This window comes from Alligator mississippiensis, chromosome 13 (assembly GCF_030867095.1).
Source record: "Alligator mississippiensis isolate rAllMis1 chromosome 13, rAllMis1, whole genome shotgun sequence".
Classification (NCBI taxonomy): domain Eukaryota; kingdom Metazoa; phylum Chordata; order Crocodylia; family Alligatoridae; genus Alligator; species Alligator mississippiensis.
Genome location: NC_081836.1, coordinates 7038614 through 7058768, shown reverse-complemented (window position 1 = coordinate 7058768; position 20155 = coordinate 7038614). Strand labels below are relative to the sequence as shown.

Here is a 20155-nt window from a genome sequence, read left to right as displayed (position 1 = left end):
GTAGTGTCAGAAACGTTCTGACCTGCTGTGGGTTTTTTTTCTGCGTTGTTTGCAACAGAAGAATTGCTCTATTTATCTTTCTGTAGCCAAAAAAAAAAAAGCGAAAACAAAGAGATGGCATTTTCTGAGCGGTGCCTTGGGTCTTTTGAAAGATGACGTGAGCCTGAAAACATTGAGAACTGTTGACTTAAACATTGGCCTGTAATTCCAGGGAACTTTCAGAATGTAAAAGATCTCCCAAAGTAAACTATTGAATAATGTGGCATAGGCATGTGGACTTCTGAAGAGCCTTTTTGTACCATAACGATATACAGTGCAAGAAATTGTCATTATTTCTTTCACTCTAGACTTCTGTCAGAGGAGCTTAACTTGGGCCATAGACTTTTCCTGTTATCCCTGAACTGTATTTTTTTTGACAGCAGCAGCAACATGATACCAAAGATAAAGAATTAACTCTCTAAGTTGTCAGTAATTAAGAGCTACTTCATGAGTTACCTAATTCTGATCCCTTGTGTTGGCCAGTTAGACTGTTTAGTTAAGAAAACTTTATCTATAACTGCTGTAAATGTATACTAGAGCATTCATCTACATTGCCACGTTTTTTATTCTTAAAAATGTACTTGTGTCCCAACATGAAGCATTTGTTTGTCATTCTTCCCTTTTTCATCTTGATACCGTTGCCTTGTGTATGTGCAGTGAGGTCTGGGTTAGACGCTTAATGTCAGTGATGACCAAGTGCCTCCAAAAAAACAATTTGCATGTGTCCATCTGCTCTGTTACCTTTCTTCCTTTTGATGGTTTGATTGTAGCATTTCAGTGAATTGAGGACAAAGGGGCAACAGAAAAGAAGAGGGAGCGGGTTTTCTGGATATACTGTTCAACTGAGATTCGTAAGGCAGCAGAATTGAAGGAGTATAAGTGGGAGCAGAATGAGAAGGAGAGGAGGAAGAAATATATGTAATGCCATCTAGCTTGAGAAGTGCAAATAATAATCTATCAAGAATGTTTTTTGGTTTCTCCTTGCTTAGATCTAATATTGAGTCTTTCTTTCACTAGTCTAGTGATTAAATGCATCGGGGTGAGTAATGTTCAGAGTATTCCTTTTCCTAAATCAGTTAATTTTTTATTGATATCCTGCCTGAGTCCCCAGTTTACCAAGGGGTAAACGTGCTTACTGTATGTTTACCTAACGTCTCTCACTTCACTCCCTTTTCATGCCAACTTTTATTTGTGCCCTTTATGCTTGGAAAGCCTTGCAGAACCTGGGCCTCATTAGAAACCGATTGAAGTCAACAAGAGCCCGTTGACTGCATGTTTTGAATCTGTTCACGAGTGAAGCAGGCATTCACCCTTCTGTTGTAACCCCCTCCTAAAAATTCACCTAGACTCTAAAGAGGGCATGGCTCTATTGGGTAATACCCATTCTTCTGTGCCAGTGTGGAAATGTTGCCTACAGTGTCTTTTTTGACTGCTTTGTTTAGTTTGTAAATGACACGGGCAGTGGGATTTCCTTCCTTTCTCTTCCGTACTCTTCAGGATAATAGATCTTTGACTATGAGACACGTTCATAATAATCTGTTTTCTCTTGAGTAAGTTTCTTCCTGTGACTTTTAAGCCCTGTTGGCCTTTTGTGAATTCTTGCTTTCCTTCAGTAAAGCTCATTCCTTCTTTACTGTCAGTCATTTATTAGACTTCATTTTGTAGGTTTACCCTCTTCTTTTACAGTCAACCTCTTATCATTTGTGCTTGTTGCTATTGATGTTACTGTTTTTTTTTCCAAATATTTCTCTGCCATTAAATATCTGTGTTTGAGATTTGTTTTTTCCTAGAAGTATTGGACAGGTATTTTCCAGTTTCAATCTCATTTTATTTCTTCTATGTTTCTAACTTCTTCCAGTTCATTTGTGCTTCCTTGTCCTCATTGGTGTTTTAAACATCTAACTGGTGAAAGTTCTCAGCAAATGTAGTTTATATGCAACTTAACCAGATCTTTAATTTAAATGAAGTAGGCTCAAGTCCAGTGCCGCATTTCCTGAAAGACCCTCACTAGATGCTTCACCCTGTTGAACGAGATACGTTTCCGTTTGTCCTTGCCGTTTGTCTTAAATTGCTGTTTGTGACAGCTGCTATCTAAGGCCACTAACATGCAGTCCCAGTTTGGGAGGTCACGCTAAAGTCTAGGGAATCATTTGTCCTCACTTGCACACCGACAAGTTGAGGCGAGTTTTCCTGTGGTCAAACTGTAATGCCGTTTCTTAAATGACAGTCCGTACTCTAATTCTGAATATTTACATCTGAAGTCTTGAGGATTGTCCATACCTTCTCTAGAAGGGGTATCATTTTGGCTCTGCATCTAGAAAAAGTTGGTTTAATCACTCTCTACTGCAATACTTTCTGGAGGAGTCTAAATATATCCCTCTACTGAAGTACCATCAGTAGGTTAATGAAGCTCTTGTTAGACCCCTTGGAAGACAGCACTTTTCTCCGTGTAATAAGAGAACATTCTTTATTGCAATAACACTGATTTTTAAGGCTAGCTCTCTTTTCTTTACAGCCTTCCACAAGAATAAAGCGATCCTTTGGCAGCACTCAAAATGTCTTTCTAAAATAATGACTGACTACCACATTTATCAGATCAGAAAACAGGCTGCCAATAGTCTTCCCTAGACTACATTTCCATCAAAATGAAATTAAATTATGTATATCGGAAGACAATAAGGCATTTGCTTTGTAGAGAAAAGAGGTTAAAAGAATGCAGACAATAAACCTAAAGCCCCTCCCTGCACATGGGCTTTGGCAGCAAGGAAAAAAAAAGATGAACGTTTTCCCCAAGTGGCAGCAATCACTTAAATGATTCCCAAAACGCTTTGCACTGACTGTTACTTTGCTGTTGCTCATGTGCCTCCTCGCAGCTGGAAGGTATAAGGGCGGGATAGCTACCCAGGGCTTATTTTGTCCATGTTGCACCTCTGCTACCAGTGAAGCTCATCAGTTCATGTTGGGCAGCCTAAACCAGGCAAACTGAGGAGAACAAAGACCCTGACTGCCTTGAAAAGGACACTCACTGAAGTCAGGAGGAAGACTGTTCATTTGGGGCTATTCAGGGGATCAGTCTAAAATGCAGGCACGTCTTGGGCTGCTTAAAGAAGGTAGGCCCTCGTGGCTTCTAGCAGGGCAATGGCAAGGCCTTAGGCAAGATGGATTGGATGCAAGTGTAAACCTTTCTTTCACTTTTTTTTTTGCTTTGCTTCTGCTCTTAAAATTAAACACCAGTTTGAGTTTTAGAAGGCTCAATGGTCATTGTATTCATCCCCTGGTCACCAGTCCTGAAGGGAAGAATTGCATGTACCAAACCTATTTGGACCTGCTCAAACATAGCTGATAGTCAGCTATGACAGTCTGTACTTTACAGCCTTCCACAAGAATAAAGCGATCCTTTGGCATCACTCAAAATTTCTTTCTAAAATAATGACAGCAGGTGCTGCAGCTCAACACCCAGTTTTGGAGTGGAGAGTTGCACAGCTGTATCCTAGAAAATGCATGAGGACCGACACCTATTCGGGATCCTTAAAGAAGAGTCAGAGGTGCAGTCAAGCTTGTAGCCATGCCATTTGCACCTAATGTAGGTATACGCAAGTGGCATTAAGTATCAAAAGTAGGTTGTGTAACTCATGAAAGAGCACTTGTTGGTTTTCCATGGTGTGATATTTAGTTCTCTTGCAGCCTAGGTTTTCTACCGATGTCTGTGTTCATGCACGATGGCGAGTTCCTTCTAAAGGAGAACGTTACAGACTTGTCTCAGTTTTCTGTAGATCGTTTTCCTACCTGACGACACATTTCTAATAGAATCCTGTTGGTGGACTTTCCTGTAACAAAGATTAGGAAACTAAGCTGCATTTACCTGAAAATTTTTTTTTTTTGTTAAGTTACATACCGTGCTGTTGGGTATCCAGGTTGTAGCCGTATTGGTCTAGAGGCAAAAGCAATTAGGACTTGTGGTAGAGGTGATATCTTTTATTAGACCAACTAGATTTTTGCAAAAAAGACTTTTTTGCAAAAATCTAGTTGGTCTAATAGAAGATATCGCCTCTACCATGAGTCTGGATTGCTTTTACCATGCTGTTGGACCTTTAAGAAACATCAAAATATAACAAGTACCTATTATGGGTTTTGTGCCAAATATTCTTGGTATTGAAAATCTAATTTTTTTTTAGTTCGTCTTTTTCCTTCAGTGGAAGTCTGTTTGAGGTCTTTTTCTACTACTTTGTCCAATTTTACAAAGTGAAGATAGGGCAGCTAGCATTTAACTTGTGAAAAAATGTTTCATAGTCTGATAGAGCTCACTCTTAGGACATTTCCAATAGCAGTGAAAACTTTAAACATATATTAAGTTTCAAGGGTTAATTCATACAGAAGCCAGATTATTACAAAAATACATCGTTTCAGTTTCATGGGTCAGCCCGCAGTAGGTCCCCTCCCATCTTACCAGTTAGTATATTAAAGAAGCTTGTTGTAAATGGATCTTGTCCATTTGATACTGCAACATGAAAGTTAGAGTATAGAAACTATTAGTGACCCGGTGCTGTCGCTACTAAAACTTGCTTGACTTTAAAAGACGCTTCAAGGGAGCCTTTCCCAAGGATTGTACTGAATGCTTAGTAGCACTGTTTTTTCTGTAGTTTGCAACTAAGGTTGTGGAAAGTTTTCTTATCTTGACATTTAAGGGCAAGAGGTCTGTCTTCAAAGAGAGCACCCCATAACAAAGGGGAGGGAAAGGAGCAGGAGCAATGGAGCTCAGCACCAGTATCTTAACTCTTTCACTCATGCTGGAAAGAAAAATAGGAGAGGGTGGTTGGAATATAAGCAGAAAAGATGAGAATAAAAAAATGACACAGTTAATGAAGTGAGGGGTGTGAAAATTTCAGTCATCTTTAAACCTCTGATTTTTCCCTGCCCTTAGGTTTGAAATGTTTAATGAATATAATATACAATTCATACTGGGATTGTCCCCACAAAAGTGAAATGTTTACTGCTATCTTAAGAGAATGCATCATTAAGGTAGGTTTGCATCATTGACTGAAAGAAAAAGCATTGAAAAAACCCTCGTTATTCCCACGTTACACAAAGACTTTGTTGCCACTGCTGGTTTCCGAACAGGAACTGGATTAAGCTTCATACCATTGTGTACAATAACTGTATTGGAAGAGGTGTGCGGGGACACGAACTCGCTTTGAACCCTCTTGTCTTAAGCAGGTGATCAGAGCATTATTGTTAGTGTCTGTTGTAAGTGATATGCCTCTGGGTTCAAGAAGAGTTCAGCCAAGAATCCCACATCACAGTGAAACCTGCCCTTGAACCAAAGTTTACTGGTAAAAGTATTGTGGCAAATGCCTTGAGGGTTTAGCATTTAAAATGAGCCAGATTAGTGACATTTGTGACCAAAGGGAATTGAAGAAATGACCCGGTGAAGCTGTCCGGGTCGTTAGTGAAGTTGTCTATCTTTGTCTAAGTAACTTTTAGAGGTGGCATCTCTGGAAATACAATGCTTATATTTTTAGAAGCCCAATAGTTTGTTACCTCTTTTGACATTCAACAATTTGGAGTGACTGAACAATAATTATTAAAAAGCAGCAACTAAAATAGGGTTAGTTCACTGATCTTTAATGTGTTGCAGTACATCCTATCGTGTAGGCCTGATATACCTTCCATCTGAAAAATTTTCCAATCAGTTTTGGAGAAAGCCACCGAATCTCTTATCACTTTTGCTAGAGCACATTACTTTAACCATTATACCACCCTTATTGTGTTGACCCTTCGTCATTAAAATAACATAGAAAGGAGTTTTTCAATAACATTTCAAAATAAATGTTCATACGTAGAAAAGATCATGCATCGTTATCTTAACTGATGCTCAGATATCCCATCTGTATAGATGAGTCCTGTTTACACTCAGGGGGATCTGAGCTTCTCGTCTTCCAAATATGAAAACAATAAACAGATTGATAGAGAGTTAAAATCAGTATTCCAGCCCAGTGAGAAGAAGTTAAACTCCTTTTTCCTTGTAATTATATGGTGAGCTTAAATATTCAGTGTCACAAGTGTGTATGGAGTGATCACATCTGATTAATCAGTGTAGCCAGTTCAACTGCTGTAACCTTTGGGTGTGGACTCTTATATCAGATTAAAACTATTTTATTTTGGTTTAGTTGGCACACCTGTTAAACTTACTAACCCCACTGTAAGTCTCCTTAGGCTGTTTTCCATGTACAAGTTGAACTGGTTTTACTAAATCACATTCAACTCACACTTTTAAACTAGTACTTTTGCTGTATACCAGTCCTAACAACATTGATATCCACGTTTGATAACGGGGGTAGTTCATATTTTGTACTGTAACCAGTACTCCTAGATCTGTACCATTTAAAATGAAACATGTTGCATGGCAGAGAAGATTTTTCAGAGACATTTTAGTATAATGCAAAACAAGCTGCAGCGTTACAATGTTAGAAACAAGGCATTCGCTGTAGAGTTAGAAACCGTGTATTTCCGCAGTTAAATGGCCAAAGTCCGTGTGAAAGCCTTTGAAAAGTCATAGGTATGTAGAAAATGTCTAGGGACATATAACAAATATGGAGCCATAAGTAGAAAACATTGATTCTATTTAGGCATGCCTCTTGTGAGGTGAGTTATGAAAATGGGGTGGTATTCATCCCTTTCTGTGTCCATAATCTAGAAAAAAACATTGAGATGGAGCTAAAGTTGACAGTATATTTTGATTAATTTATGGTTTTAAAAAGTTATAGGAATGCTGTAACTATCTATCTTTTTGTATGTATTTCTCGATCTACAAGGGACAAAATAATGAGGGAGGATTCCTCTAAAGTAGCATTTCTCAACCTATGGGTCACGACCCAAAAGTGGGTGGCAAGAATATATGAAAGGGTTGTGAACAACCTTTAAAAATGGATTCTCCTTTAAAAGAGAAAAATGTGGGAAATAGTAGGTTTCCCCTTGCAGATTGGAAGCGTTCCAGCCTGCAAGGGGCTGCTTGGGGCCGGGAGGAGCAGGAGGAGGGCGATCAGGCAGAGGGTGCCGCATGCATGTGTACGCACACAGATGCACGTGGCAACCGGGCAGCGTGGAGATCAGCTCCTGCAGTGCCCCGCTCCTCTGTGGGGCAGGGTAGGGGACCATGGTGGTGGGATAGAGCCGTGGCCTGGCACGTGAGCAGCTGGCAGCAGGAGAAGGTGATGGAAGCGCAGCCCCCTCCTGTGCTGCTGGCGGCATGGCTGGCGTAGGGGTTTTGGGAAATGGCAGCAGCCATGAATCTCGCTGTCCCCTTTCCCTTCCCGCACCGAGTCCCATCCACTGAGCCATGGAGGCTACTCCTGCCTGTGCTGGCCCAGCCAGACTGCAGCCCCCATGCCCCCTGTGGGTGCACGTGTGTGTCGTCCCCCCCCATGCCCAAGTCCCCCTAAACATACATCCACCTCTGCCCCACACATACTGGGGAGCAGGGGGCAGTGGTCAGGAGTGAGGGATGGGGGCCTGTGGCTTGGGAATGAGAGGCACTGGCAGGCCTTGGGGACTTTTCTACTTAAACTAATTACTGGGTCGGGACTGGCCATCGGTGTTTACAGATGAGTCCTGGTACAAAAAAGGTTGAGAACCACTGCTCTAAAGGGTTGGAATGGAAAAGCTATATAAACTCATACATTAGCATCAGCAGAGTAAACTCAAACCGTATAGAAAGGTTGGATTGGAGACACGCCGCCGACAAAGTAAACGCAAAGCTGACAGGGATCACATACTAAAGTATTCACAATTTCCATTCACAAATCTACTTATTATTTAAAATTAGGCTTAGCGTATACAGTCCCAAAATGAACAAAAGCTTTATTCAAAACAGACCTCTCTATAGCAATGTACCAAGAAAACCCATCAGACTGCATTAAAGCAGGCAGACTCAATCCTTGGAACTGAAAGCATTTAATGCCTATTCAATGGGTTGGTTTTTGTTTTGGGGGGTGGGGGGAGGGTTATAACTTTTGGCCATGCTTTTAGTGTTTTCATTTTATTAAAATAGGTAAAAAGATTAAACTGATGTAAATGCAATAAAAATACATTTTATTTAAAAATAAAAATAGCACAAAAGCTATCCACCACTTGCCAATGCAGTGGTTTTATTACCTAGTGTCCAGAAATATATTGTTTCTGTGCCAAAGGGTTTGAGTCTGGTGCAGTAGGTCTAGGGTAACTTTCTTGGAAGTTAACTCTGCTAGTCCTCTCTTATAATGATCAAAGACAAGAAAAGGTTAAAGACAATATGCAGGTAATTTTAAATTATGTGTAGCAGATCTAGAAATTAATTATAGACCATGTTGAGAAATCAGTAAGAGGGTGCCCATTTGTGGGAAACAGAGAGGGAGAGACGCAGACAAACAAGCATAAACAGCAACACGTTTCCATGTTAGTCATGGAAAGAGATGGTAGTATTTCTATTTGTTTTAGGCTTTCTGGTTGGTTTTCTACATGCGTCCTTCGGTCTGTGCATTTGGAACGACATCTTTCACTCTTCTTCTTTCCATTCATTTCCAGTCTGAGTTGCTTTGCTCCTCAGCATCATAAAAGATTCTCGATACCCTTCACTTGATGGTCTTTTATCAGAAAGTTTCTTTTGGTCCAGCAACAAGAAAGCTTTTACTTGCGAGAGCATCTGAGAGTATCCAAGCATGCTTTTCCTTTTTTCTTTTTTTTTTCCCCCCCCTCCCCGCCCTGTGACGAGAAGACGTTTGTTAGCACTTGTACAAAACCATGTACTCCTGTCCCCCACCACACCAAATATATTGAAACGCCGTGCTGACATTTTAGCCTTCCTGTGTAGTGCGTGTTGAAAGTTTAAAAACGGGATCCGCTATCTATAGAATTTAGTGGCATGTATTTTAATAATCTGATTTTATTTGTAGCATACTTGGCCACAAAGTGTTGGGCTTTGTTTTTTGTTTTCAGCATTAAATTTGAAATATTTTAAAAGGTGGGGTTTTTTTATCTGTCCCGTTAGTCAGAAAAATCATACTGAATAAATAATAGGGGAACTTCCCAGTGCCATGTGTCATCCTCAAGCAGACCTTTTTTTCTGATGAGGGTTGCAAAAACATGAGAAAAAAAAAAGCTGGCATTTCTTCAGTTGAACATCTCTCCAAGATCCCTCGGCCTAGGAATTCCAAATGTCTCTCTCCTCGGTTTCTCTTCCTGGGTTTGTTTTCTTTGCTGGCAGAAGGAGGGCTGAGTTGCTGTGATGCTTAAAATGCCAGTGCTATCAATGGGTATAAACCGGGGATGGGCGATTTTATTGTGGCCGGAGGGACACGCAATGAGTTTTGGTTTCCTCCTGCTCCCTCTCCCTTCCCCTCCCTGGAACCAGCCCATACCCCGATCCCAACCCAGACCCTGCCAGCCCCGTCCACAGCATGGTGGAAGAAGCCCCAGGCAGGCGCCGGCATCAACCGTGGACTCAGCCGGCAGGTTCCAGGTGGCAATCGGGGCATCCACCTGGGTCCACAGCTGGGTGGAAGCAGTCTCACCCACTCACCTAGCAGGGTAGAAACAGCCCTGCCCACCTGGCACCATGCGGTGGCTGGAGCTGCGGGCTGTATTTTGCCCACCTCGATATCAACTTTCCTAATACAACAGGATCACTATTTGACACGAAGCACATGTGGAAGCAAGAGCTTTGCTTGAAATGTAATAAAGCAGAAATGTGGTGTAACATGGAGCAAGGGGGAGCAATATGTAGAATGACAACGCGTTTGGAGGAGCGGAAGACTTTTCCCCCTTTTTATGTAATCCCGGAGCAGTGCTCCGTGGTCTTGGAGCGAGGAACTTTTGAAGAAGACAAGATGGGAAAACGCATGGCAGGTGAAATGGAAATGAGAGGGCACGGAAGGAAGTGAAGGAGTGCAGGGGAGCCTGAACAAGTGAATGCATTGAAAGGGGACATAAGGTGAAAAGCCTCAGGAGGAAGGTGGAGTATTTATAGGGAGGAGAATGGGGAAAAAGGTGCCTTGGAGCTTAAAGAAGACATGGAAGCTTATGGGATGGGATAGGATGGGAAACTATATAGGTTTATTCAACACCTAGCACATTTGGACCCAAATCTCTCTTGCAACTTTTGGCCTCTAGTGTAACATAAGTAACAACAAAGGATTTTGGGGCTGTTGGGAATTGTCTGGTTCTTTCAGCTGTTTGTTTTCAGCATATATAAGAACTGGCAGGGGCTTTTTAGATGCATCTTCCTTGAAGTAAAATGCAGTGCTAGCCTGGAGTCCATTGAAATAAACTTTCGAGCTTAATTTCAAAAATGAATCCTAATGAGACTTTTGTCCTCCTTGTGGAGTTGGGATGAACGGGGGAGGCTCAGATGAAGAGAGCCTACGGTCCTGCCTTTTGAAACAGCTTCCCAAGCATCTCCTCCTTCGACAGGCACATCAAGTACTATTGTGTTACAAGTACTATTTTCTGCAAAGTGAAGAATAAAGATCACCACATCATTGTTCCTGGAGATCCTCCACAAGTTTAAATTGGTCATTTTCAGACCCATTAAAATATGCTGTTGGCCAGGTGACAGCGTTTGCACTGCAGAGATTTTCTGTTTGGTTGTAAAAAGCAGAGCCATGTTTTAAAGAATATTCCTCCTAATTAGCACGCCATGCTGCATTCGTTCGGATCCATCTGTGTTCAGTAATGCAGATTTGGTTAAAGGTAAATGGCAGTTTGGCAAGGCATGACGCTAAATTACTGGTTAGCCCCTTCATCAGTTACCGGACAGAGGATTTTCCTTTTGTCATTAACGGCAAGTTTGGGTTTTTTTATGTTCAGTACTGGTCCAGAGGCTGTATATGGGAGCCCGAGGCCTGCTGGGATAGGGTTTTACACTTGTGCTGTCCTTTTGCCCTTCCACTGAACCCTTTTCATTTCAGTCATGAGCAAACAGTCAGTGCCTGAACTAACAACCCTGCAATCCTCCAAAGCACGCCTCGCTTACAGTACCAAACAAAGGGAGGCCCGCGTGGGCCGGCCCAGGCCAAGGAATGCAGCTTCGGGGTTCTGCTCCATAAATTTAACCAGCACGACAAAAAGGAGATAATATGAGCCTTCGTGATGATCTGAAAGGGGGAGGTTTGTGTCCCATTGATTGCGGTCTGGCCCATTGCCAGGCCCCGAGCCTGACCGACAGTTGAACCATATCGTTAAGGCGTGTAATACAGCTCGAGTCTTGTACAGCAGCCAATGAGTACATATCCAGAGGGCAAAAGTTTATAAAGAGTTGAGGCTGTCCTATTTAACCCTCTCACACTTCATGTAATATATACTGCTGCCATTCAGAAATAGTCACATTGCTATTAAAAATGTAAACTGTCAACTTTTGGGGGGGTTTTTTGTGTTTTTTTACTTAAAAAGAAATACATATGTGTCTGATTTCTAATGCACAGCAGATTTATAAAGTGATCTGAGGAAAGTATGTAAAGCCGATGCTCAAAAAGACCTCCGCTTTTTTTCAATACTTCTTTATCCAAAGTAACTTTGTCTGAAAGCTTTTGTTTGTAGATGTTTCCTGTTTCCTGGGTTATTGTATGTGCTATTTCATACAGATGGAATTGTTTTTTACCCTGATGTCACCTCATCTACCATAAGTGCTGGCATTTTTTATAAGCAAACTTTCCACCTAATATTGCTGTTCACGTGCGGTGCGGGGCCAGGCGTATTCCACCGGTTGATTGAAGTTGTCCCTTGCAACTTTAACTTCAAAAACTACTTTGTTAGCAGCTTCACTCTTTTTTTTATCTTCATCTGGCTCCGAGTTCTGTGTAGTGCTTATTGCTGTATTACCTGTACAAAATATTTTTTTTAAGTACATAAGTGCTAAACAAGTATGCAAATAGACTTTCTCAAGGACAAAACCTTTCAATGGCATTAGTTTAGTATGTAGCCTTATAAGCTGAGGCAGTTGGTCAGCTTGCCTTCTCAAAATGCCCACCCTATGATGCAGTACAACAGGTTGGGTTTTTTTTATTAGATGCAATTAATCTTCACTGTGATTGTCTTTACCAAGTAGCAAATGCTGACTTGTTGATGGTGACTACTCTATAAATGGTCATACTAATGCTCCATCCAGTTCAGTATCCTGCCTCTGACAGTAGTATGGAAAGCTTCAAGAGGGAGAGTTGCAATATTCCTACAATATTGCTAATTGCAAAATAGCATGCCATGAATTCAGATTTCTTCTGACCTCAGCTTGTCAGCTTGGGCATTTTTACATGTGGTGAAATGTGGCGCCGGGCACTTTTTAATTAGCGGTGTCACCGCACATCCCGGTGCTGAACAAATGGCAGTGGGGTACTTTGAACATGTTTTATTTCAAAGCGTCCCACTGCCATTTTTTTCCAGCGCAGACACGCACAGCAATGCTGATACACGTGACGTGGAAGCTGTTGGAGTGCGTCTGTTTCCGCGCTGCGGCAGACTCGATTAATCGAGTCTGCTCCGCGCTGGATTTGTCGGAGCAGGCTGTGCACATGTGTAGGAACCACTTGTGCCCTGAAGCATAACAGCTTTATAACTCCTGAGATTTTTACCTTTGCTAAGATACAGCTCCTCCTGTACAAAGACGTGCCTAGTCCTTTTCTGAACTTCAGAGTTAGAAATAACGCCTCAAACAGCATACAAGATAAGACTTATCTGACATGCGTGACTCCGCATATTAGAGGGCAAATGCAGCTTTCAAAATCAGGGAAAGGTCAGTTTTCTTGGGCAGCACAAAATAATGTTGCATGTAAATGAATTAATTGATCAAAGTCCACCTAACAACAACAACAAAAAGAAACGGGGGGGACAAAAGTAGGTGCAAGTTTTTAGAGCATATTAGCTGGACAAAAAACCCTAATGAAACATTCAGTGGACTCAGTTTTCCAGGTATAAGAATAGTCGGGAAGAGAGAAATTCAGAACTTATGATGAGGCAATATAATATTTTTCACATATTAATTAAGCCTTTTAATATTGAACCTGTTAAAATGGTATAAAGCTAAGTTATAGTAATGTTATAGGGACTAAGTAATCAAACAGGAGGGGTGTGTGCGTGCATAAATGGAGTCTGCATGAAGTAAGTGCAAATGCATCTAGGCAGTTAAACACTTTCATCCAATGTGATGATGATGGAAATGTAAGCTAATGCCTTGTGGTGCTTGTCATCTGTATATGTGCTTGCGTGGACAGACCTCTTGCTTTCCTATTCTGACCCCGTGGGGTCTACCTTTAAATTAATGAAGGCAACTAAAAACTGGATTCCTTCCAGCCCTAAACTTCTATGAATCTGTGGATTCACGTCCACCCATCATTCAAAGCCTTGGAAGATTTTTGCACATGGCGTACACTTAAGCACACTGGACTCTCTTCCAATCTGATCTCAGATTGAAAAAAAATAGTAGAATAAGTACATCTTTGAGGAGCTGGCAGGAGTAAACACCATGATAAATGTGTTGTTTCCCCAGCATGCTACAGCTCTCTGAAAAGCATATTAGGTCAGAGAAAGGTCTTCTGCATCTGAGCTGGTAGATCCCTCAAATGAGGAGTGATTTGACTGCAAGTGGGAGGTTTTAGCCTTTTATTTGCATGTTTTTGCCTGAAACCAGCATATTGGGAGCACGTTTAACAAGTACAATATATTCCATGCATTTGCTGGAATAAACAGTGCTTATGAACTTCCTTAGATGTGTGGTCAGCAGGGAGCTGTCTGGCTCATGTGATTTTTACACATTTCTTCAGTTAGCTCAGATATTCGAATGCCAAATTCAACACTTGGACTGGGTATCCATTTATAACGCACCTTTCAGGCATCAGTGTCCCTGAACTGGTAAATGAGTTGGGTTATAGAGCCGTGCCAACTCTCTAATTTTGGACTGCGGGTGTTCAAAAGTCCTCTTTCTATATCTTGTTGGGGGTTGCAGTCTTTAAGCCCAAAATTGAGCAGGAAGCAGCTGTAACTACCCTATAAAAGCTTACTACCCTCTGTCAAACTAGTCACAGTCCAACTAGGGGCTATTAATGAGTGTAAGGTTGCCCAATTCACTAAACATTTATTCTTTTATTCTCTGCAAAGCAGAACACCATTACACAGAAAACACTGCTTCCCATCTTCTTAGGGTGATTATTGGAACAGAAAGCATGAATGACCATTTGACACAGGGCAGTGATATTTCATCGCTCTCGCAGAAATGGTAATAGGGGAAATGGGGTGACAGGTAGTGGAAACAAATGCAAGTATAAGCTGAAAAGAGCTATGTCAGAGGTGGAAGTGTACTGTTTGGTGTTCCTTTTACCCAAGAGTATTGTATCTTTAAGATATGTAGTGTTGCTATGCTATGTGTAATGTAAAGCTTGCTACAATACTTCAGCTCTGCAAGGTCTTAGGATAAATTGTAACTACATAAAGGTGTTTGTAGCTGTTAAGTCTTTCTGTCCACCATCAATTTAGCGTTCCTCACTACGTGCTACTTCCTTCCAATGCAGATCTGCATCTCCATTTTAAATACCATGAAAATAAGGTGCATGGAGATAGAGTGGCTTGTTACAGATGGAGTCAACTTCATTGCATCTTCTAGTCTTGGGCTCAGGCTGCAAAGCTACATGTCTTGGGGTGAAGTTACAGGCTACACTTAGACTGCATTACATCTGTGAAATGTTAAGCAGTGTTAAACTTAGAACGTGCTGTGAGCAGTCGCATGTTAAGGGTTAATACCTTAACCCTTGTTAGGGTTCTTGTCCACATGGCTCTGAGCCCCCAGTTGAACTGGGCCACCTGTAATAAACTATTCGGAGTAGACGCGCCCCTCTTCCCTCTTGATAAAACCTCTTTGCACGTGTCTTCTCGCTCTAGTCAAACCCTCTTCTACCCCAATACTGAGGAGTAAGATCTTGATGACTTCCCAGCTGACAAACTGATGCACAAATCAGATGCATGTCTCAAAGGAGACTTCAAGCCAACAGCTCCTCTGCACTCCCTCTCATAATAACTACCAGGCCAGACCAGTTCTTTGCTACCAAAACCCCATTGCAAGCCGGTTCCACAAGGGTATCGGTGTTAAGCAGTATGTTCCAGCTTAACAGCCTAGTCCCTGTAACTCAGTAACACGGTACCTTACTCTAGTGCTGGTATAGTTAAAGATGCTGTCAATATTTCCATTGCAAACCCTGTTTTTCAGGTTTATATAAAATACATCTGTAAAAGTCTGCTCCAGGCATACAAAGTTTCAGCCTGGGAACAATTCATTTTCTCCCCCTCCTTCTTTAAATACTTACAAAACAACTTCAGTTTAAACAAAGGAAAATTTGGCAGGTAATCAGCCCATGAAACAATTCAAACACCACTTGTATGTTGAAGAGAATGTTAAATCTGTTGATCTTTTTAACTTTGGAAAGAGTCTGGTACACATAAATCTACTTTTTCTGAAGCAGTTTTATTGCATTTAAGAGATGGAGAAAAGACTGTCTGTGATGGTAAAAGACATGCCAGAGAGGTATGGTCATAAAGCATTTTTTCTGGGAAGAAATTTTTTGAAAATCTTATGTTCGTATTACTTAAGAAGACCACAGATTGCAATTAGTGATATTAGATAAGTAGAGTTTTCGTTATTTATCTAGCTCTGTTCACTTCTTAAAATGGAATTTGGTTTTCTTGCAAACTGCTCTGGTAGTGTAGATAGCAAATCCTGGCTCTGTTACTGAGGAGATGGAAAGGTACAGTAGTATAAGTACAGTGTTTGCCCAAAATCCAAGAGTATTTCAAATTTAAGATGACTTCCCCAATAATTGGATTCTGTATATTCTGTGTATTTCCACGTATACCATACCGTAAATCCTGGAAGGTCATGTTCAATTTGCTCCCCCACTGCTGTGATGGGGAAAGTAGTAGTGGGGGGTGAGGAGCCAGACCTCAGCCCCTTGCTTTCCTGCCTCCTTGTCCCCCTGTGCATGTGCCTGCTCCCCCCAACTCTCTGCCCACCCTCTCCCCTTACCTTCTGCTGCAGCTCTACTCTTGGGGCAGTCAGCAGCGCTTCAGCCCAGGCTAGCCAGGTAGAAGGGGCAGCAGCTCCCACCAGCCACGCTGGGTCAGGACTAGAGAGACCAGAGCAGAAGGTAAGGGGGTGAGGGATGCAGAGGGTGGAGGGGCAAGCTGTAGTTTCACTCCCACACCTTAGTGCCTCCCCTTCGCTCCCCCTGGCTGCATGTCCCCTGCCCACCAAATGAGCCTTTCTAACCCAGGGCAGGCAGCAGCTTGGCTCCAGCTTCAGCCCTGATGCTGAGGCCAAAGCCAGAGCTGAGCTGCCGCCTGCCCCAGGCTGGTACCCAAATCCAAGACAAGGCTCCCCGCCCCCCCTCCCCTCCTGCCCACCATGCTGATGGGGGAGGGAGAAGGTAGGGAAATCTCATCTTGGATTTGAGTAAATAGCAGCATGTAAACACTCTCATTTGTGTTGGGTTTGACAAAAACTGAACTTTATTTTCCAGCGGTTTTACACGTAGGACGGCTCTGTTTGTTTCTCCTCAAAGCAAACTGCTTATTTTCCAGCCTGCTTATTTGTTTTAAGGTTAATAAGCTCAAATCGGTTTGGGGTATACCTGGAGGACAGTATTGCACTAACACTACCAAAGAATGTTTAATGAACTTTGCTGCAGCAAACTTTGCCAAAAATAGGTATGTGCATCTTCTCTTGGTTTCAGTTACTATTGCACTATCTGTGGCCAGATTTTGCTCTCATGTTATGTTACTAGCATGTGGGTGAACATAGGTTTGTAAAAGGAACAGAGGGAGAAATTACGATTTGGAGAAAAATACTTGCAAATATTGACTTTGGGTCCCTTGTCTAGTTTTCCTTTGCAGCTATTCAAACACGCAGTCAACTGTGCAGACTGGTTTTTCATCTAGATTCTTAAACGGCCTTCCACAGCGTAACGTCTGAGTTCCTCCTACACCAGCTGAGGAACTGATCTATTTGATCACTTTTTCTTTCTTTCCTTCTTTCTTAGTTTAAACCCTTTTGGTGGGATCCCAGGAATACCGTGGCCTGTTAAGTAAAAGCCAGCAAATTGCTGCCATGGCAGTAGCGCAAGCTTTTCAGTTTTCAAATGCGTGTATAGCAAATAGAAATAATATTCTCAAGTGTTGAGCTTTGTCTGAACAGTGAAGCACTGTGCTGTGTGCCTCAACCTTCTTGACACTATTCCCAATCTCTTTGTGTCTTCATTCAGCGGCACTGTTCCCCGCTGTGACTAGTAGACATGAGGGCATTTCTGTCTTGTATTGCCTTTGTGTGCTTATTAAAAAAGAATCAGCAAATCTGTTGAGTGCATGTTTAATGTAACACAGATGTGGGCACACCACTGTTCATTCTGCTTTACAAATTTTCAGCTTTTTGTATTTCATCAGTGTTGCTTATTATTTACAGAATGTAACTCGAGACGGCAGAACAAATTGTAGATTAAAAAAAAAAAAAAAATCAAGTTGTGTGGAATGCCGTTAGCTGTCCAGACCAAACAAACCAGTTTGCCGGTGGCTGATGGACTAAGACAATCAGTGCAATTCATGTTAACACTAGTGGCGCTTAATTAAAAGTCAGCTGACCTTACCACCAAGAGAATTATCTTTTATCCCCAGGTTGAACATCTTAATACCTACCAAAGAGCAAGGAAGATCAGTGAACACATCCTCAGAGTAGAGATATTATACTCTTGAATTTATACCATTCAAAAAAAAAATACAGTTCAAAAATTTCCAGGACTCTTTCAGAAACAGGATGTGATACTTTTCTTCTGTTTCTCTGGCCTGTGTCTGAAAATCAGCTTGCTCCGATCTGATTTCCTCAGAACAGTTTGGATTAAAAGGATCTATTCTCCCCACTTCTCGCAGCAGTCCCATTTGCCACTCTTCAAATTTCTGTACTCATTTCTGTTGCAGAAGTATTAGAAAAGGATCCATAGATTCATGGATTATAAAGGCCAGAAGGGACCTCGAAAGACCATCAGGTCCAGCCCCCTGCACCAAGCAGGAAAGACGACTGGGGGTAGGGTGACCCCAGCAAGGTGGGGTAAGATATGTACACGTGTACTAGGAAGATTATTAAATATAAAAAATAGTATTTATTGTCATTGCTCGTTCCAGGTTGAGCGGATTGAGGCTGCTTTATTCATTTCCTTTTCCCGAATGCTAAATGGAAATATTTCATTAGACAGGTCATGACTGGCCTATTGCTGAAACGGGTCCCTGTTCAAACCTGCTGCTACTGTATTATCATTTTTAAATGTTTGCTGCTACAGCATCTAGATACTAGCTAGCAGGGGCTTTCCAGGAGTAATCAGATTTGTTTATTTTTTCTCCTATATGTGACATCTTCAGGTGTCGTGTCTTTTTTTTTTTTTTCCTCTGAAGCATGTGAGAGACAAAAATGGGACTTTCCAGTGAGATCTAAAGCTAGCAAGGATTATGATACTGATTCCCTTTGGGACCATGTTCCTTGAAACATTTGTTTTTTTTAATCAAGAAAAAGACCTTTTTACTTGGTATTGCTTAGTAGCATCATAATGAAATTCAGTACTGCTTTGTTCATCTCATACAGCTCGATCCAGAGGTCTAAAAGCACCCTGTAATTAAACCTCATCAGCGCACCTGGGATAAGAAGGAATTATTATTCCTGTTTTACCAAAGGGAAATCGGAGGGGTAGAAATTACATGATATGATCAAGATCACAGTGTTGGCCAGCAGCAAAGCTTGAAAAAGAACCTAGGATTTCTTCTCCTGTTTTTTAACCGCTTCCCCATGGGTTTTTCCTTTTATTTTTACATTGTCCCAGTTTTCCACATGCAGGAGACATGGCTACTAGGCTTTTTAGGGTGTTCTGCAGAAAATTAAATAATTTTAAATGATTTGGGCTGTGAACTTTACAGGTTCACTTTAGTGCTGAAGTTGCCCTCATTCAAATGAACGCTAACAATGAAATACTACTTTTCATTTCAACCTTATTTCATTTTGTAAATGAATTAATCTCTCTTTATACATTTAGGAAACTAAATGTTTGCACCTATAATAATAGTTGAGTCTCATATCATGTGGTTTTAAGATGCCACTGATCACTTTTAATGTTCATATTGTGACTTTTGTAAAAATGCATGGGAGCTGAAAGTGTTAAAGTTTTTCATCTGGGAAGATGATTCCTCACTTGGCAAAATCAAAAGCTGCGTAGCATCAGGGCAGTCAAGGCTGAGCATCAATATTTCAGTGCTGCTGGTGGAGTCTCTTGGTCTTGATTTTAAATTTTGCAATTGAAAGTCCTTGGAAGGAGGAGGAAGGTTGCAAAGACTTTGCAAGGAAGATAAGAAAACAAGCCCAGTTAGATAAACAGTTTGTCCCTCTCTTGTAGCTAATCTCTTCATTTGTATTCAGCAAATTGGTGCGCCTTGTAAAGTTGTAAAAGGTTGCTGTAACTGGATGAGGGAGTGCAGATGGAGAGCCCGGGCCGCTGAGATTGCAGAGTAATAGTGCATGGGGAGAAGGAAAACTCTCCCAAGTAAATGGCTCTTAAGAGCTAATAGATGTGCAGTGATTTGTTTTAACCTTTTATTTATTTAAGTTCTTTGATTACAGACTAGCTTACTTCCCTGGGTTTTCCACCTGCCTGGAAACAGGAGCTTGCAAGAACTTAGATAAATGGATTAAAGAGGTTTCTAGTTTTACCTCTTAGTACCGGACTGTCCTTGGCTGAAATGCTGTTTTATAACTTTTACGCTGCTGTGAATAACCCATCCCAACACCCCCACCACCACGGTGGTGGGAATAGTTTCCTTTTCTCCAGTTTAAGGAAGCCCTCTGCTAGGCACCATTTATCTAAGGGTTTCTAAACAGCGCAGACACATAGCAAAGAAGCACTTCTCAGTAGTGCGGAGCTGTATATCAGGTTCTTAGTCAGCTTCTAATACCAAACATATGGTAATGTTACCTAGTTCAGAGGCAGAATTGGAAAATGTCTAATGTAGGCACTGTCACACCCTTAAACACTGAAGGCATTTCAGGTTATTTTGCTTTATGTTAAGTCAGCTAATTCCC

The 20155-nt window shown here is 41.5% G+C and overlaps 1 protein-coding gene and 1 long non-coding RNA gene across 7 annotated transcripts in view; one reads left to right on the top strand and one right to left on the bottom strand.

The window, feature by feature from the left end:
• The window catches only part of VPS13D (vacuolar protein sorting 13 homolog D), a 189632-nt gene that overhangs the window by 152460 nt on the left and 17017 nt on the right, over positions 1-20155 (top strand). The gene's annotated exons all lie outside the window — the stretch shown is intronic.
• LOC132244614 (uncharacterized) lies at positions 6451-16286 on the bottom strand. The gene is made up of 2 exons (XR_009456221.1): positions 16073-16286; positions 6451-11889 (listed from the first exon to the last, which is right to left on the bottom strand). It is a non-coding gene; the product is annotated as an uncharacterized LOC132244614 (long non-coding RNA).